We start from the raw sequence: 17,528 nt of genomic DNA on the forward strand, positions 1-17,528 counted from the left end.
AACCTCGCGGCCGGCAGAGGAATCCTACTCCATTGGGCCCCTGAACAAGACCCTTAACCCCAGCTGCTCCAGGGGTGCCATATAAATGGCTGACCCTGCGCTCTGACCCCAAGCTTCTCTCTCCCTGTCTGTGTGTCTCATGGAGAGCAAGCTGGGGTATGCAAAAAGACAAATTCCTAATGCAAGGAATTGTACATGGCCAATGAAGTGATCTTATCTTATATTTCTCTTTCATGGATGACCGGCCTGGGCTGATTTAACCCCTGCTGGTCTATTATTCTCCTACCACTCCCCTTTTACTTCACCTTTCACCCATCCTGGGCCTCTTCGGGCTTTTCCGCCACCCTCTGGCACCTTGCATTTGGGTTCTGACCATCACCATCAGGGCGGCTGCATCTGCAGGAGCTGCGTTGTGACAGATGTCACCATGAATCCACCCTCACTTAGCTGTGTTGTGTTTGCTGTTTTTAAATCACAAAGGACTTAACAGTGCCTCTTAGAATGAGGCCTTTGTACAGTGTACCTCCTGTAGATAAAACACCAGATTTTGAAGTCAAAGTGGGAAAGATGGTTACCTTTGATGTCAAGTTAAATTAATCCATGTAATATATTATTGCTAATAAGCACAAATATAATCTGAATTACAATTGGGATGTGAAAGGCCTTCTTGATTTTCATCCAAGAGCAGCTATGTTCAACACTAATTACCTTAAGAGGCAGGTGTATCCTGTCTGGGCTCATGTTCTAGAAATACTCCTTGTCAGGAAAAGAGCAGTACAAGAGTCGGTATAATTAAGCATACACTTGGAAACATGACAATTTACATTTTCCATCTTCAACATAATGCACAAATGTAACAAAAGTAATAAAATGTCTGTTAAATTACTCTTGGAAAGAATATCCCAAAAACGTATTCACCCTAAGAATCTAATAAAGATTAGCAAATTCAAGACAAATGGAGTTAATGGCTATTTCCATAAAGCCATTATAGATCTCCACAGGGCTAGAAAGATGCATCAGGGAAAATGTGACAACTAAATTAAAAACGTATGTAATTTAGACACGTTCTCATGTTAGAAATCGTTAGTTATGAACATATAAAAGGTTGAAAATAAGAGGAATCCATTCAGTCAGTCTTACTCATTTGGTAGTTTTGCAGCTATTTGAACGTAATATTTCATCCAGTCATTTCTTAAGAGCCCAGAGTTTGGTTACCAACCACATTGCTAGAAAGCCTTTTCCCAACATCCTGTACTCTGTGTGAAGAAGCACTCTGTAATGAAAATCCCTTTCAATTTCCATTTGCGATCCTGTTTCCTGTTTCACTGTTTCCTGCTCATTTTTCCCCCAAAGGCAAAGACTTTGAACATTGATTGACTTCTTCCAGCACTGAAGTTAAATAATAAATACACTTTCGGGTTCAGCTGAGGTAGAAGTTGAGTGCTGCTAGCAATTGGGGGTGTACTCTGAAGACAGAGGGGTGAGAGATTGGGAAAAGATTCCAGGCTACAGAGGTGAAGCGATCACCAGGACTTGATGTCAGCTGAAATGAAGGCACAGTAGCATGAGAGGAAGAAAAAGTACTCCTCTCCTTTCTTTTTCCCTGCCCGTTTCCCCTGGCAGGGCTCTCTTCACAGCCAGATAAGAGAAATGACAATACTCATTTCCCCACAGCCCCTCTTCCAGCAGCTGGGTGACTTTCCTTTCTTGCCTTTCTGTTAAAAAAACGTAATTTGTAGCTGCCTGTGGTCTAAGCATGATGTCAGAATCACAAGGACATATTGTTAACAAAAGATTTTAAAACGTTTTAAACACAGACACATGCAAGGTCATCGGTGCTTTGAGATAACTACTGGTTTACACAGAACTTACAGGCATAAGGTTACAAGCGTTATGATTGCAATAATTTTGAGCTTTCCATGGTGCTATATAAAAGTTATATAAAAAACAATCCATTAATATGTTACTTGCTAATTTGCTTTTGCTAGCTTGAAAGATAAAGAACCATATACTGTAGCACATTAACAATAAAGAATAAAAAAAGAAAATATGCAATATACAGTAATATTACTAATTTTAGTAACAGCATAATATGTACTTTAACCAGATCATGAAAATACAAGGAATTAAGGACAACAGCTGATGTCTTGTTTGATGTATTGAAATGACTAATTAATGTCTAGCACTTTTACCACTACTAGACAAATCTTTGATCTTTTTGAAGGTAAACAGAGATCCAAAATGTTTTACTAATCAAAAAGGAAGAAATGTTGTACAAAATACATCCTGAGCAGCTACAGTATGTACATGTAGCAACTCTACCGACAGCTACAGATGGGTGGACAGCAGGTCTCCTCAGCATCTCCAGCCTATGGCTTCAGAAGCAGCGCAGTGGGGGAAGACAAGAGAGATACAGGGATCTCTGACAGCTGTCACATGTTGGGGAAAGAAAGATCACAGGAAGAAATGGGAACCAGTAACAAAATAGCGTATACTGTATACGTTAAATCCCAAACCTTTTCATCCATATAAACAAATACAAAAGAGGACTAAGCCAACCAAGAACGTACTACAGAAACTCTTAACTAACAGCAGTTTTAGAACGAAGCAGATCAAAACTCAGACATGCACCATGTGCTGAACCGATTGTCAACTCTGTATGGTATGTTTTATGAGTCAACATAAAAACCTAAATACGTAAATGATATTAAAGGTAGCTCCTGAGTGTGCTGTGTAGTCCTCTCTGCCTTGAAGAGATTTAGTTCTTGTAGTCCACCAGTGAGAGGCATTGCTTGGGAATCTATTATTCCAACACAGTGGTGATGCACAGACAGACCCTCCTTTCCCTTCTGTAACTTCTCTTCTGGATTTCTTCAGGGATATCTACTGTACAGTATGTGCCACTCAGCCATCTCATCCTAGAGGCAGGCATCTCCTCAGACTTCCTCTCCTCCTCTTCTTTCTGTCCCTCTGATTGCTCTGCCCTCTTTTCCCTTGAGTCTATAGCCTCCTCTCTCCCTCCTCTGCCATGCACATCGGTATAATCGAAGGCCCTTCCCTCTGTGAGCTATGTCCCTGTCTCCCCCTTTCAGACAGCACCTACTGTACAGGGTACATCCTTTCCTAAAGACCTACAGCACTTTACTCAGCTCATCACAGATCACATATTAGTTTACTACTCACATAGTTCTAATGCTCTTGCAGAAAGCAGGATTTCTGAATAGAAAACGTTCGCTTTTTTCTTCACCCCTGGTTAATTTGTATATCAAATGCATTAATTAGCATTTAGGACAGAAAATGCTACTTTTCATAGAGGTTAGGTGGGAGTTTCTGAAACACTTAACAGAAACAGACGAGGTTCTTGTCAGTCTGAATAGCTTCCTCTCATTTAAAGCCTCATGCTCTCAAATGTTTTTTCTAAAGAATTTAAGTTCACAGTACATATCTTTAAAAATAATCTATTTTGCCTTTAATTTATTTTTGAACGTAGGCTGAATTATTATTGCCTGCGGTTTTTGAAGCAAGCCAGAAATGTTACCCTAGATCGCCATCATGTGGCCGTTCATTTTACAGCCGTGCTTCTGAAGCAGATTGTGATCCGGAAGACCGCTTCATTATTGTTGCGCCACTGCTAGCTGTCCTTAATGGCTTTTAATGGGGATATACCTGGTCATGGAGAGCCCCATTCAAACTATTCTTACTTACCCTTTTTCTGGCAACTCTAGTCTTGCCATAAAATATCTGCGGCTCCTCTCAAAGAGATATTATTAATCTGGGATTATCTGAGATGGAGAAAATCTGCATGCTTTTACAGTGTCATCTGATGATAATATTAATACGTTACAATTTCTCTTGTATACGTATTTTACTTATTAGAAATACGTTTACTTGTTTTAGTTGTAAAAACAATTTTGATCGTTTAGATGGCCATCCATTTATATAACATAAGGGTTTGTTGAACCGTCATTTTAAATAATATTTTTTCTTTTAATAAAAAAAATATAAGGTACTTTTTTACGTAATTATTTTGTTCGCAGAAGGTCCGGAATGGAATACAAAAATATCAGCTTCCTGCTCTACTGTACTTTAATAACCGATTTCGCAGACTGCAATTAGCATTAGACGCGTTTACGATTATAAAATAACTCAAGATAAAGGCTAATTATTGCCTGTGAATTTACGGTCAATCGTCCACAAAATCAGCAGGCGCTGATACACTCCATAGGTTTCTGGGTAATGTAGTGCTTTGAAGCCGCTTTTCCGTGAAACCAATCTCACCAGTGGAAACAGATTGCGGTTCAGTGTCTCCCTGGGCTCAGCGAAAGCCGCACCAGAGAAGAAATTGCGCAAAAAGAGAATGATTAATGAAATGATCAATGCTATGGATGAAAAACGAGGTGTTTCGAAAATCTGGATTGCACTGAAAAGACTTGACTATAATGGTATTGTGTTTTGTTTGTTTTGCTAACTGGGGTTTAGCCTGGGAGAACATCTGAACTGTAAATAAGGGGGTGGTTTGTCATAAATTACTGGTCATCAGAGATGCGAGGCATCCTCTGTATTTTAAAAATATCTTCATAATTCAGATCTGTTGGAGCTTCCTGGCTGCAAAAAAGGTTGAATAGACGACGAAGAAAGGAGCTCATTTGCAGCTACCTGCTGTTGGTAGTCAACGGTGTAACATATGCAGAGTTTTCTCCTACCGTTAAAAAACATCTTAAATAATGAGTGTACAAATTCTGAAGAATTAGCGTGTGGCGATCACACAGACCACACAGCGGCTAACTGAACAGGTGGGTCCGTCAGGTAGGTGGTTGAACTGTAGCTAGGCAACAAGCAGGCTATAAGCGACAACCAGGGTTCAAACACACTTGCGTAGAGGAGGGGTTATTGAACAGGTTCTTCTTGAAAGTATGGTGCATGTAATAATTTATGGGACAGTTACTGTACTATTAAAAGAATTGCGTGTAGGTGTTATTTTATTATTGTATAATTAAGGGTAGTAGGCATTACATTTACGCCTAACAACAAATGGTATTGTAAATACAACCATTGTTGCATTAAATAACTTGAATGCTCAATGGTCTTATCTATGACTGTATCATATGAATCACGCCTGTACTTGTCCAATTTTGAGTGTGATACAGTACATACAGTAATTATTTACTATTTGTGCTAACTTGGCAATAGACAATTTCTTCACAATCGTCTTGCATGTGAGGGAACCTGTTTCTTTGTGTATAGCCTTTGAAGTTTATTTTCTAAGTAATTTTGGTGTATTCATTTCTTAATTTAAAATAAATGAATTAGGAAAACACAACAAATTACTTATGCCATCATTGAAATTTCCTTTTCTATCCTAACCTAATAACATTGTTTAAAATAAGTTTTTTTTAACATCCTTTATTGCCTTTAAATCCCTTGCAGATGACAGAATCACAGCACTGAGAGAAGTTCTCATTCCGACAGGAGCCGAGTCAGCTGCGGTCAGACAGGCAAGGCTTTCTGAAACCCATGAATATCATCTGCGTGTGTCCTGGGGGCTGTAGCAGTAATGCACGGCTATGAATACAGGAAATGACAGGGCTTCAGAATTAAAGTATGCTGTGAGAAGAAAATGTTTTGCATCACAAAGTTTAAGAATGTTTTTCAACATTTAGTTGTCTCTGTTTATTTTAGTAGACTTTATTGATAATTGCATAATTCAATAATAAATGAGCCTTTTTTGAATGGTTTATTGTCACTGCTGCCTCACAGCTCTTGGTTCCTGAGTTTAATTCTGGCCTTCTGTGTGAAAAAGTGGCTCCATGGGTTCTTGATGGGCACTCTGTTCACCTCCCAGTCCGGAGAGCTGTTCTCTAGGTTAACTGGTATCTCTGAAGTGTCCCAAACATATGTGAGAGTGTGTACCCACATGCAAACTCTTGAGTTGTAAGTGCTAAATATCACATGAAAAGAATCCAAGATAGAAGTATCTATCTTTAAGATCTTTCTGCTACACTGATTGCTGATGATCTGTGCTGTTTTTAACCGTGACCTTCTTTTTAGACTGATTACTGATACCGATTGTGAAGCAATATGTTTGTATGGTGTGTTGATTTATCTCATAATATCCCAACTCCACGAGGAGGGGTGAGCCCGGGGACGACTTCACTGGATCACTTCAGACTATTTTGGTCCAAGAGCTCACTATGTCAGTGACAGGGTACTTCCGTGAGGGTGATGACTGTATTCGATATTAAAAGGGAAACTGGGCTTTGGTCATTATAAGTCCATGCCAAAGATGAGCAACATTGGCACTGTAGCTTACTAGCAGAGATCTGGGTTTTGCAATAGTAAAAAAATCAAAGGCAAAGATAGAGGAAGACACATTGAAAACAACCCAGAGGTACGGATACCAAATGTTTTGGTATTTTCATGTGGGTTTCCTCCCGCAGTCCAAAGACATACTGGTAGTCTTCTGGCAAAAAGCCATACCTGGAATGAGTGTGTGTGTCTGTGTGCCCTGTGATGGACTGGTATGCTGTCCAGGGTGTACCCCTCCTTGCTCCTGTTGCTTGTTGGGCTAGGCTCAGTCGACCATGTCCTGGATAAAGAGGTCAGAAAATGGATGGATGGATATTTTCATTGAATATATCTTTCTTGGAGCTACATTCTCATCTGGGTGTTTCAGCATGCCTGGAATTTTCTTGGAGTCAATATCCCATCTTTAGAAGTATGTTTGGAGCCTAATTTCAAAGAATCTCTCACTAACCGACTTGATCATTTTAGGATTTGGGAGCTGTATGATAAAACCCCCTTTTATCGGTATTAGTCATGTATAAAGGTTGTTGTGAGAATTGGTTTGCTGACTTTTACAATTTAGAGTAAGTCCATTGAAATTAAACCAAAGCCTACATTTTAGATTAATTTTTTTAAGTGGTGAGCTTAATTAAAACCACATTAGCCATTATTTCATTAATTTAAATTAGCCAGATTTATTGTGGAATTATTTTTGGTACTCAACCTTTCTGTACATTATTTTTTTGTTCCAGATTATTTTTTGCGCTTTTGGATTGAACAGTGATACTATGACTGTAAAGGTAATCTCTGTTTATTTTATTTCATTTAAAATTACTCCATTTCTGCCTATACTCCTTTTCAGTCACTGCATTGTTTGAAAGAAGTATTTGCTCAGAGGGGGATTCTAATTAAGGAACTGAAAAGTATTGGCCAAACCAGTTTAATATTTTTTCATTGAGTCCTAATTATTGACTGAATAAAATGTGCTATATTCAATAAAATAAGGTATTATTTAGTTAATTAAATTAATTAAAAGAAGGTATTCTCTGGGCTATTTTGAGATACTGGTGGATAAACTACCAGAAACCAAGGGGGAAGATGAGAAGAATTTCCTCTTTCTGGTGTTACGTTCCTTCTAATACTAAAATACATCATGTACTGGAAGACTTTTATTAGTATGCATATCGTGTAAAACATTATGATACTTCCCATTTTAAGATATTTTGCCCATGTGTATTATTTTAACAATTATGCAAACAATTTATTTTCAGCTAAGAAACAGCCATGGCTCAATTATTCCCCTTAACAGCAGCTTACCAGCAAACAGAAAACACACGTAAGTACAGCACTCACACCCGGTCGTAAGGGAAGTTGTCGTTTTTCCTTATTATATTTTAAATAGATCTCTGGTTAACAATAACTGCGAAATATTTTCTGTGTAAAAGATGTGATTTGTGCATCATCCACTGTAAGTACTGGTACCAGACTTGGTATTAATTTCTGTGTTGCGTTCTTCCTGAATGTGCATTGTACTGTAGGTACAGTATTTCACTTTCCTTATGCACCCTCCCACCACTCACTCCCCCCAAAAGTCCAGTGTATCAGATTGAAATCAAACTATGACCAAAACGTTGCATACAGTAGATTGATGTTAAGCACTTGATGCTCCCAAATTAAATTCAGAAAACAGGGCACACTGACATAACTTTTGTAAAAAAACTCTTGGTACAGTATTTACTGTACCTTTAGGTCTAGACCCACACTTTCTAGAGCAGCTTTGAAAATCCAATAAAATAATTTTGATGATCAGGCCTTCCTTGAAGCCTGTAGGTGACATACAGTACAGTACAGTTAGCTCAGTTTGTTTTCATGTTTTTACAGATGCAATGCAACTGTAAGTTAGTGTCAGAAAAAATAAAACACGTAAATTTCCTTTTTTTTTCCATAAATAAAGGAAAACATGCAAAGGCTTTGGGATTGGGTGACTGTCATTATTAGATATCCCAAAGGAAGCAATTTTATTCTGAAACATTTACTGATATTTCAGAATAGATGACATTCAAAATTATTCACACTCCAGCAACCATTTGTCAGCATATTTGAACTTGTTTGGTTTGCTATCCCTCAGGAAAGTTAATTTATGGCTAAGCATAGAGTCTTAGCAGAAGGAGTCAGGTTCTTGTTACTTTTAAAGATTAAGAAAACATCATCAGGTGGAGCTTTTTAATGATGTTCCATTGTTCCTTTGTTGCCCTAGGCTGTGAGGTATCCTCCCAGACAACATTTCTGATGGTTTTACAACCATCACAATAACCCTTTACCTTAATAATTTTCCGACTTTCCCCTGGATGATGTGGTGCTGTCTGTTGTGATCTGCTTTCAGCTTTCTTAAACTCCAAGGGACAAATGAGAGTAACTTTCAGTAGTTTCCACAAGCTTTGGAGGCTTTGTGAAGTTTTAAGAGACAGTCGTGGCTCAAAGATTCTCCTAAACAATAACAGACGATATGTTAACAAAGGACACGAATCCATTTTAATTGTATGTATTTAGAAATAAAACAATTTTTACTAATTAATGTATCATAATTTCTCCTCTTCATACACTTTTGCCACCTACAATATTAATTAATTTGGACAATCCTGATTTATACAAACCATTTATTTTGTTAAATCTACTCATAGTTTGAGCTCCTCAAGGTCATGCATACATTTAGAGGTCATTATCATCGGAGCCACACATGCCGCACTGAAGCAGTGTGTGATATTGTTTAAGACTCCTGGGAAAGCGCCGCTCGTGATTGTCCTGGAGAGCTGTACAAGAAATGGTTTGGGTTGGCAGGGTTGTGGTTTCTTAGACTTGCTCACCATCGTCTGTCTCTTTCACTTCATATGATTCGCATTTGAAACGTGTTCTCTTGTTTTTGTGGAATTCCTCTGATTTATTTACATGTCTGGCAACGTCATGTAAATCAGTAAAAGAAGTAAATAAATAAATGTGGTCAGGTTAAATTAGTCCCTCTTCTTCTTTATTATTATTACGTTACTATTATGTCTGCGTATTAAGGACTGAGCTGTATAAATAATTGCCTGACAGTTTATCCTGTATGTTCCTGTTTCATGTTATTCCTTTTTATTGTATTTTTATTCTCTTTTTCTTCTCTATCACTTTGTATAGCATCCTTGGGTGGAGAAAGGGTATAGAAAATTATTTTACACACAGTAACTGGGAGCAGAAAACAACAAACATAAAACAACAAGAATAACGGCTAAACCTCTATGTAAATGATAATAACAATTTCATGCTCACAATTGTAACAGTAATCAGCAGAAACCTGTCACAGTCTATCTTCAATAAACATTCAGTAATTAGAAAAAGCTATGCCTAAAACGGTGACCGATTTGTGACTTGAAATCACTGCTGTGATGATCATTGCTTAGTCTTGCCTGTGTATATAAGATGGTTAGATTAATAGTAATTCTGTACTGCACATACAGATATGATAACAGGAATACATATTTACTTTAATCAAATTTAATCTTTAGTATTTACCTTTATAGGCCTTATGTGTTGGAAGTGGTGAAGATTTTTCAGCATGGTAAGTAACAGGTCAATAGTAAAGTGGATTAAGAACTGGTGAAATATACAGAATTCTCTTTGCCTTTATCTTAACAGTTGCTTTTACATAAAGAAGGAACACAGTAATGTTACACAACAAACACTTATCAATTGAGGTATACTGGTATCATCTGTGGTAATTGTCTTCCACAGAATTATATCACTTGTGCTTTGGAAGCTTATCTGAATCAATCTTCATTGCTTAATTGCAAAATTTCACCTGGATCAAAGGTGCACCTTTGTTTTCACAGTTTAATAACTTTTTTAAGTAGCATTTTTTAAAAAACTGGACAGTATTCAAAATTTGGCCCCATCTTCACACAATAATTGATACAGTTCCAAGGTGCACATCTAAGCACGACTGTACAGTATATACTGTAGACTGGAAAAGAGGAATGGTTATATTTCTCAGGAAAGCCTGTCTAAAATTGTACTGTATCTGAATTTTGTGTAGTGAATTTTGCACTTGAATTAAAAATATGCCAAAATACCGTATGTCCCATTAGTGTCTTGTGACAGTAACAAGTTTGGCTTCAGATGGTGGAGATTAGCACGCAGTTACGTACACAAGCAGTACATGCTAACATTAATTCTCAGCGTTTGCTTGCATACTGATAATCTTGAGCAGTGTTGCGTGTCATGGATTGTGTGTTGTTTGTACATGTCATATTGTATTTTCCAAGTTGTTCCAAAGCCACGTACAGTTGCCATGACTGTAATCAATAAGAGTGTGAAGACAAGACTGCAGGGCATCATAAGAAGGGCAAGTACAGCTAAACTTTCCTTTAGTTTTTATTATTGTTCTCTTTGTTTCTGCTTGTTTGAATCAGAGATTTATAGAGGAGGAAGTTCTCTCACTGCTATTAGTCTGGTGTCTGATGAGTACTATACCAGCGTGTCTGCCTATATCTTTTTAATGATGATTAAAAAATGCAGAAACATTGTATGTCGTGTTGTATGTACAGCATGTGGTGGTCCAACATCCTGTTTAGTGACTTTATTTTGATGTTTCCATTCTTTTGTCCACGATTTGTGCATCTTAACTGAACTCTTCTATTTTTGTGCTTTATTCCCCGTGTAAACTCCAGTCATAAGTAAGGAAGATGTATATTTCTTGCTGCTGATTTTACGACGTAGAACATCACATTTCTAAAGTTGTGGTTTAGATAAACCCTAATTAAGGTGGAGCAGAGGCGTAAATTGAATTAGTTTCCTTTATGGGCTGAAGTCTCCTGGCTGAGAGATAGTGATCCTGGTTGCTGGGACTTGTCTCCATGTGTGAGGATGGATAGATGTGGGCAAGACTAGGGTCTTACAGTACCTCCTGGACTTTCCTTGAAAACTCAATTTTCATCTGATGGGACTCTTTTAGATGGAAAGGCTGGAAGAGCTTGTTCCAGAGATGAAGCTAAGATACCACAGAAGGCTGAATCAGGTAAAATTAAGTGTCTTTACTGTATTTAACCTGCTCTGTGTAGTTATTTGTCGAATAACAGCAAGGGTCTGAGCCTACCTTTCCAGTGTGACTTAAAAAGGTTGTGGATGTTTGTTTATGCCTGAACTTTTCCCTACTCTCATTTCAAAATATTTCCTCCATCCATACCAAACAGTGATATTCACTAATTCTAATATCAAATTGCTGCTTTGGCATTGAAATTCTGAAGTGTATCGAATGTCCGGTAATCTTTTTGAATGGAAATGAATCAATAGAATTAAGAGATTTGAGATTCACTATGTGAATATTTATTTTAGAAGCTGCTCCTTTGGGAAAATTTCCCAGAATTCTCTTCACATTTATATTAATAGTTCATTTTACATAAAGAAGGAAACAAATAGTTACGTAAACTGATTTGCTATCTAATAAAACACAAGCAAGATATTTTAAAACCAAAGGAGATTCTAGCAAAAATACTTTAAAATCACAGTAGAAGTACTAAAAAGGCTATGATACATTTACTATTATTTTTTTAAGTGTTTCACATAAGGGGCAGACCTGTGTTGTAGTGGTTAGTTGCACCTGGGCCCTGGGTTCAATTCTGGATGTGGGGTGCTATCTGCATGGAGTTTGCATGTTCTCCTTAGATTTGTGTAGTTTTTTTTCCTGCAGTCTAAAGGCATACCAGTAGGTTGATTGGCTTCTGAGACAGTTGGCCCGGGTGTGAGTGTGTGCATGTTTACATCTGTTCCTGCATCTGCCTTGTGATTGACTGGCGTACCGCCCAGGGTAAACCCTGCCTTGCACCTGTTGCAATATTTCCTACTTCGTATATACAACTACCGTGTTTAGTCAATTTCCCAACATGCTCATTCATGGTCAGATTGTTGTTGTAAAATATAACTACACTTGTATTTAAAACCTCTTAAAGCCTCTTAAAATGTTGTGTTAAAACATTTTTTGGATAGGAAATGGAGTTCCTGAGTGACAAACTGGTCTTCTTGAATAAAAGAATGCAGGTGAGCAAGATTACATGTTATCTGTGTTTTTTTAAATGCTTAATTTGTCTTTTTTAAAATTTCGAGGATGTTTCCTGAGATGACTGATTATGCATGTGTGTATTTGTTTACTGTATGGTGTCTTGTTTCAGAAATTCTGAGCTTATTGAACCCTACAGACAGATCCTGTAGTTTATACTGGTGAATAGTGAAGACGATGAATGTTGTAGATGATGAATGAAGCAGATGAATATGATTTAAACATTCGTTTACGTGGATATTTGTGGTCTTTATTCAAGGCAACATACAGGAATACAAAGCAATTTACAAAAGATACAGATTACAGCATTCAAAATTAAATAGTTCAGATTCACACAAATTAATATGACTGTAATTTTTTAAAATGAAAATAATAAAATAGCAAGGTGGTGCAGTGGTTAGCATCGGTTCCTCACAGCACTGGGTCCCTGAGTTTGATTCCTGGAGTGCTGTCTGTGTGGAGTCCGTATGTTCTTCAAGTGTTTGTGTGGGTTTCCTCCAGGTGCTCCGGTTTCCTCCCACAGTCCAAAAACATACCGGTAGGTTAATGGGCTTCCAGGATATTGGGCCCTCGTGTGTGTGTGTGTGTGTGTGTGTGTGTGTGTGTGTGTGTGTGCGTGCGTGCGTGCGTGCGTGTGTGTGTGTGTGTGTGGGTTTGTGCCTGAGTGTGCCCTGCAATGGATTAGTGTCCTGTCCAGGATGTACTCTGTCTTGCACCTGTTTCTTATCGAGATGGTCTCTGGCTCCCCCTTAACCCTGAATCGGAACCAAATGGATGGATGGATGGATGGATAAAATAGCACATGCTTTAATGCAACCCAAGTATAGAATTAATAACATCATGTCTAAAGCGATCTAAATAATACCCATGCATTGTGAAGGCTGTAGTGAGTATTTTTGTGTAAATTAATTTGCAATGGAAATGAAGGAATAGCAAGAAATTAATGGGTTTGTCCCTGTTGTTTTCATCCTTCAGATGGCTGACTCTCAGTGTTGGAGAGGAATGTTTAAACGGACACCACTGTGGTAGCAGCCAGCTCTGACATTCAGCTTGGAAACGTTCTTAAAGTTACATTCATAGCGCCTCATTCACAGCAGGCGTGACTGTGTCTGAGCCAAGGAGAATGACTCACAAAAAAAGGCATCAGATGACCTGAAAATTTAAATGTGCATTTGCAACTGGTAAATATGTGAAATCCACTCAAATAATATGTTAAGACAGTACCATGAGAGTAATAATATTAGCATGATATTTGTCAAAGCTTTGCAACAATAAGGCTCACCATACTTTATGTGACAGTAATCTGTCATGCAGCAAGTGTGGTGTATCTCTTCATGGAACAAGTCCTCCCTTTAACACCTTCATTGTAAGGTATAGGTACTGTATCAAAGAGACAAGGAAGATGAAATTGGACCAGTGCCAGGGGAAAATTTGGGGTAGGGCAAACCCTGTTCCGCTTGTCACAGGAGAAAACCAGAAGCCGTAAACAATTCTGTGTGCCAAATCTTTCATTGTCAGCCAGCTTTCAAAATGTGAAAATTTGCCAGATCCTGGCATTTACACATATACTGTACAGCAGCACCCAGGTCTGGAATAGAACCCAGGGCCCCAGAACTGCAAGGCTCCACTGTGCTGCCCTATTATAGACTATCTTACTATATATGATCATTTTCCAAAAAGATAAGATAAGATAACTTTATTGGCCATATACAGTTTCTTTTATTAGGAATTCATTTTTTTGCATACCCCAGCTTTCTCTCCATGAGACACACAGACAGGGAGAGAAGCTGGGGGTCAGAGCACAGGGTCAGCCATTTATACAGCACCCCTGGAGCAGCTGGGGTTAAGGGCCTTGCTCAGGGGCCCAAGGGAGTAGGATTCCTCTGCCAGCCACAGGATACGAACCGGCAACCTTCCAGCCACAGGCGCAGATCCTGAGCCACAGAGCCACCACTTCACCACTACATTGCTGTGATCATATGTTTATCACCGACCCTGCTGAAATTATATCCCCCAAGATAAAATGTGCCTTATCTGCAGGTGCAATTTCTGTTAAGGCACTGCTACTGTAATTGTAAGAACTTGGCTATCCTGGTCTTTTTTAACTCAGTTTAATTCAGTCTTGAAATGAAGCTTGTTTTGCTGTACTAAGGATACACTAATGAGTTGTGTTGTGCTGTATGTGTAAATAAGGGGTAATTCACCTTTGGGGATAGCAGCTGATAATTATTAGACACATCTTACCTGTGTAGAATAATTCTACTGGATTGTGTTTACATGTGTCTTAAGTCAGACTCTCGTGAACAAGGCCCATTGAATAAATGCTGTGGTTATGAATAGGCTGGTGATATTTACATAATAGTGCAGCACAACTGTAGATAACAGATGTTTAAAATTAAAATACCAAAACATTCATTATGGTAAACATTTAGAATATTCGTTAAACATTTTACATTGTTAAGGAGCTCGGTTTCAATGCTGTCCACTACACTCATAATGCGTTTTAAATGAGAAGTTTTCAGTATGGCTGTTGCCACATCTGTTTTTGAAGCTGAATTTGAAGTACAGTACTTTGAATGTGAAACTGAAGATAAATCTTTCAAAAATGGCTTTTAGTTAAAATTGGACTTCATATTTTTTAATGTTTTAATGTTTCTTGATGTCTTCAGTGATTTTACATTGACAGTTTGGCAGTGATTAAAATGATGTTTTTCCGTTAAGCAGTGTTTCAGCAAATAAATTACAAGGGTGAATACATTAACTGTCTGCAGTCCAGCACTACCTAGAATCATTGTATTTATGCGTGTTTAAAATCACATGCAGGTCGTCTCACAAAGTAGTCACCAGCCATGTCACCCTGGAGCTCACAACTGCTAACCTACTGAAGCTCAGCAGATGTGAGCCTGGTCAGTACCTGGATGGGAGACTCCTGGGAAAAACTAAGGTTGCTGCTGGAAGAGGTATTCGATGCAGGATCGTTGATCTAGGATCCATTATGGGGGCTAGGATACTTGGCTAACTGTCAGTTGAGAATGTGTGTTAGGGGTTGACAATGTATCAGGTAGGCTATCAGTAGAAAGAGAAAGATATACAGTAGACAGAAAACAGTACACTCCCACTGAGTACTCAAATGAATGACCAATGTAAGGTTTTACATTTCTTCTTTATTTTGAATACTGTATTTTAAATTCCAAGAATCTTTCTTTTTGCCTCCGTCTATGCCTGTGGATTTGATATGAGGACTTCACTGATACACACCTTCCACTGATTCTTACCTCAGTCACTTACTGTACTTCTAAATAAATGGAAAATGTATTCTGTGGACTCTGTCATGCATACACACGCGGGACAGCGCACCTCCTGTATAGCGCCTGGCGCTATCAGAACACGCTCGGGTAGACTTTCCCAGCGGGCTCATTCATCAACTTATTAATGATTAGTTTCAATTTTCTTTAAATACTTCCCTTGCCCTTCACTGAGGGCTCTGTTATTAGCTGAGTTACTGCATACTGTAGCTCCCTTACACCAGTTTTCTTTTTCCGCTCTACGGCTTTGAGCTTAAATATATACAGTATTTAGAGCTTTCTTTGTTTTTTGCACCTACAGTACATCTCTGCAGCCCTGAGTGTTGGGTTACTTTTGTGTCTTTCTTTTTCTTTTTGACTTACTTTTTTTTTGTTTGCGGTGTTCCTCACCTCGCTGCTGCCTGAGATCTGCTTGTGAGCACGCTTGTCAGACCGCCTCGCTTCATTACAAATACACAATACATTTAACACAACACGGACCCCTTTACAAATAAACAACATACATGCATAAGACAAAAAACAAGATAACAGCTTTCAGGAATCCTCACCGTTTAGAAAGACAAAGTAGGGTCAATCAGTGTGCGAGATAGATACATTACATGATACAAAAAATAAATAAGGACATAAACAAAGTAAAATACAGTATAGCTTAGAAGCTAAAGGAGCTTCTAAGAAATACTTGAGAACAGTTCTTTTTGTTTTTGTGTTCACTCATGTTTGAATTTTGTGAGTAACCATTAATTAATTAAGATAACTTTATTGGCCATACTGTATACAATTTCTTGTATTAGAAATTTGTCTTCTCGCATTCCCCAGCTTGCTCTCCATGAGACACACAGACAGGAAGAGAAGCTTGGGGTCGGCGCACAGGGTCAGCCATTTATACGGTGCCCCTGGAGCAGTTGGGATGAAGGGCCTGCTAAGGGGCCCAATGGAGTAGGATTTCTCTGCCGGCCGCAGGATATGAACTGGCAAGCCTAAACCTGTATCAGGAGAGCTGAGAGCTAGTGAAATAGAGATTGATGCTTGGCCTGGGCTCCCACAAGAAAAAAGGAGCTGCTAAATAAACAACAGAGCTCCAGTGTGGTTTGTTTTAGGGCAATACATCTTTTTCTGAGAATTTTTTTCTTGATTCTCAAATTGCAGGCAGTAGGAATTCAGGGTAGTACATGAAACAAAGGACACAGATAAGCGATAAAAACTGAAATAGTGTGATGTGGTGTACCTCAGGGATCTGTATTAGGATAACTGCTTCTCCTAATTTATACTGTATAAATGAAAGGGGTTTTGCAAATTCGCAAACTAGTTCATGAATCTCTATAAATACTAGCTAACTAATCAAGTTTGTAAATAGCTATCAAGCTATTCAGGTTTGTAATCATTCTCATGAAAAGCGAAGTGAGTAAAAACAAGAAGGAACAGTAATGGAGAGAAAATGAAAAAATCGAATAACTAGTCATACAGTAATAATAACATTGACTTTAAAGGAACAAGTAATATGTTTATTCCATGCTGAAAAGAGAAGAAAAAACACAACGTTTCGGTCGTGGGGCCTTCTTCAGGTGTGATGACAGGAATTTTGCTTTTGGACAACAAGCCATATTCCTCTCAACGCCACTCAAACTTGCTCGGGATGGATAGCTCTACTCCCTTTGACCAATTACCACTCTATTTAAACCCTGTTATGGCACTGGTGCGGTGCTCTGTCATTGAGAAGCTTCTTAGACTACAGCAGTGCGCTAAACAGCTTTGACCTGTGTACCCAAAGTTTTTTTTCTGCCTGAAGACTTCCATGTCAGTCCAGAACCTGACCTCCCTGATAATTTCAGTCTCCTGCCTGTCACCAGAAAGGT

The 17,528-nt window shown here is 38.4% G+C and overlaps 1 protein-coding gene across 4 annotated transcripts in view; it reads left to right on the top strand.

Moving 5' to 3' along the window:
• Positions 1-15,688, top strand: part of apmap (adipocyte plasma membrane associated protein) — a 98,047-nt gene extending 82,359 nt beyond the window's left edge. Inside the window, exons 10-17 of one of the 4 annotated variants that reach the window (XR_011182291.1) lie at positions 5,428-7,082; positions 7,554-7,618; positions 9,457-9,476; positions 9,840-9,877; positions 10,581-10,660; positions 11,270-11,332; positions 12,301-12,351; positions 13,346-15,688. The gene's annotated coding sequence lies outside the window, so the exon portion shown is untranslated. Of the gene's footprint in view, positions 1-5,427; positions 7,083-7,553; positions 7,619-9,456; positions 10,661-11,269; positions 11,333-12,300; positions 12,352-13,345 lie in introns of all 4 variants that reach the window. The other 3 variants (XR_011182290.1, XR_011182288.1, XR_011182289.1) reach the window with 3 other exon arrangements.
• Positions 15,689-17,528: the final 1,840 nt, after the last annotated feature.

Source organism: Lepisosteus oculatus, chromosome 17, assembly GCF_040954835.1.
Source record: "Lepisosteus oculatus isolate fLepOcu1 chromosome 17, fLepOcu1.hap2, whole genome shotgun sequence".
In the NCBI taxonomy this organism is placed as follows: Eukaryota; Metazoa; Chordata; class Actinopteri; order Semionotiformes; family Lepisosteidae; genus Lepisosteus; species Lepisosteus oculatus.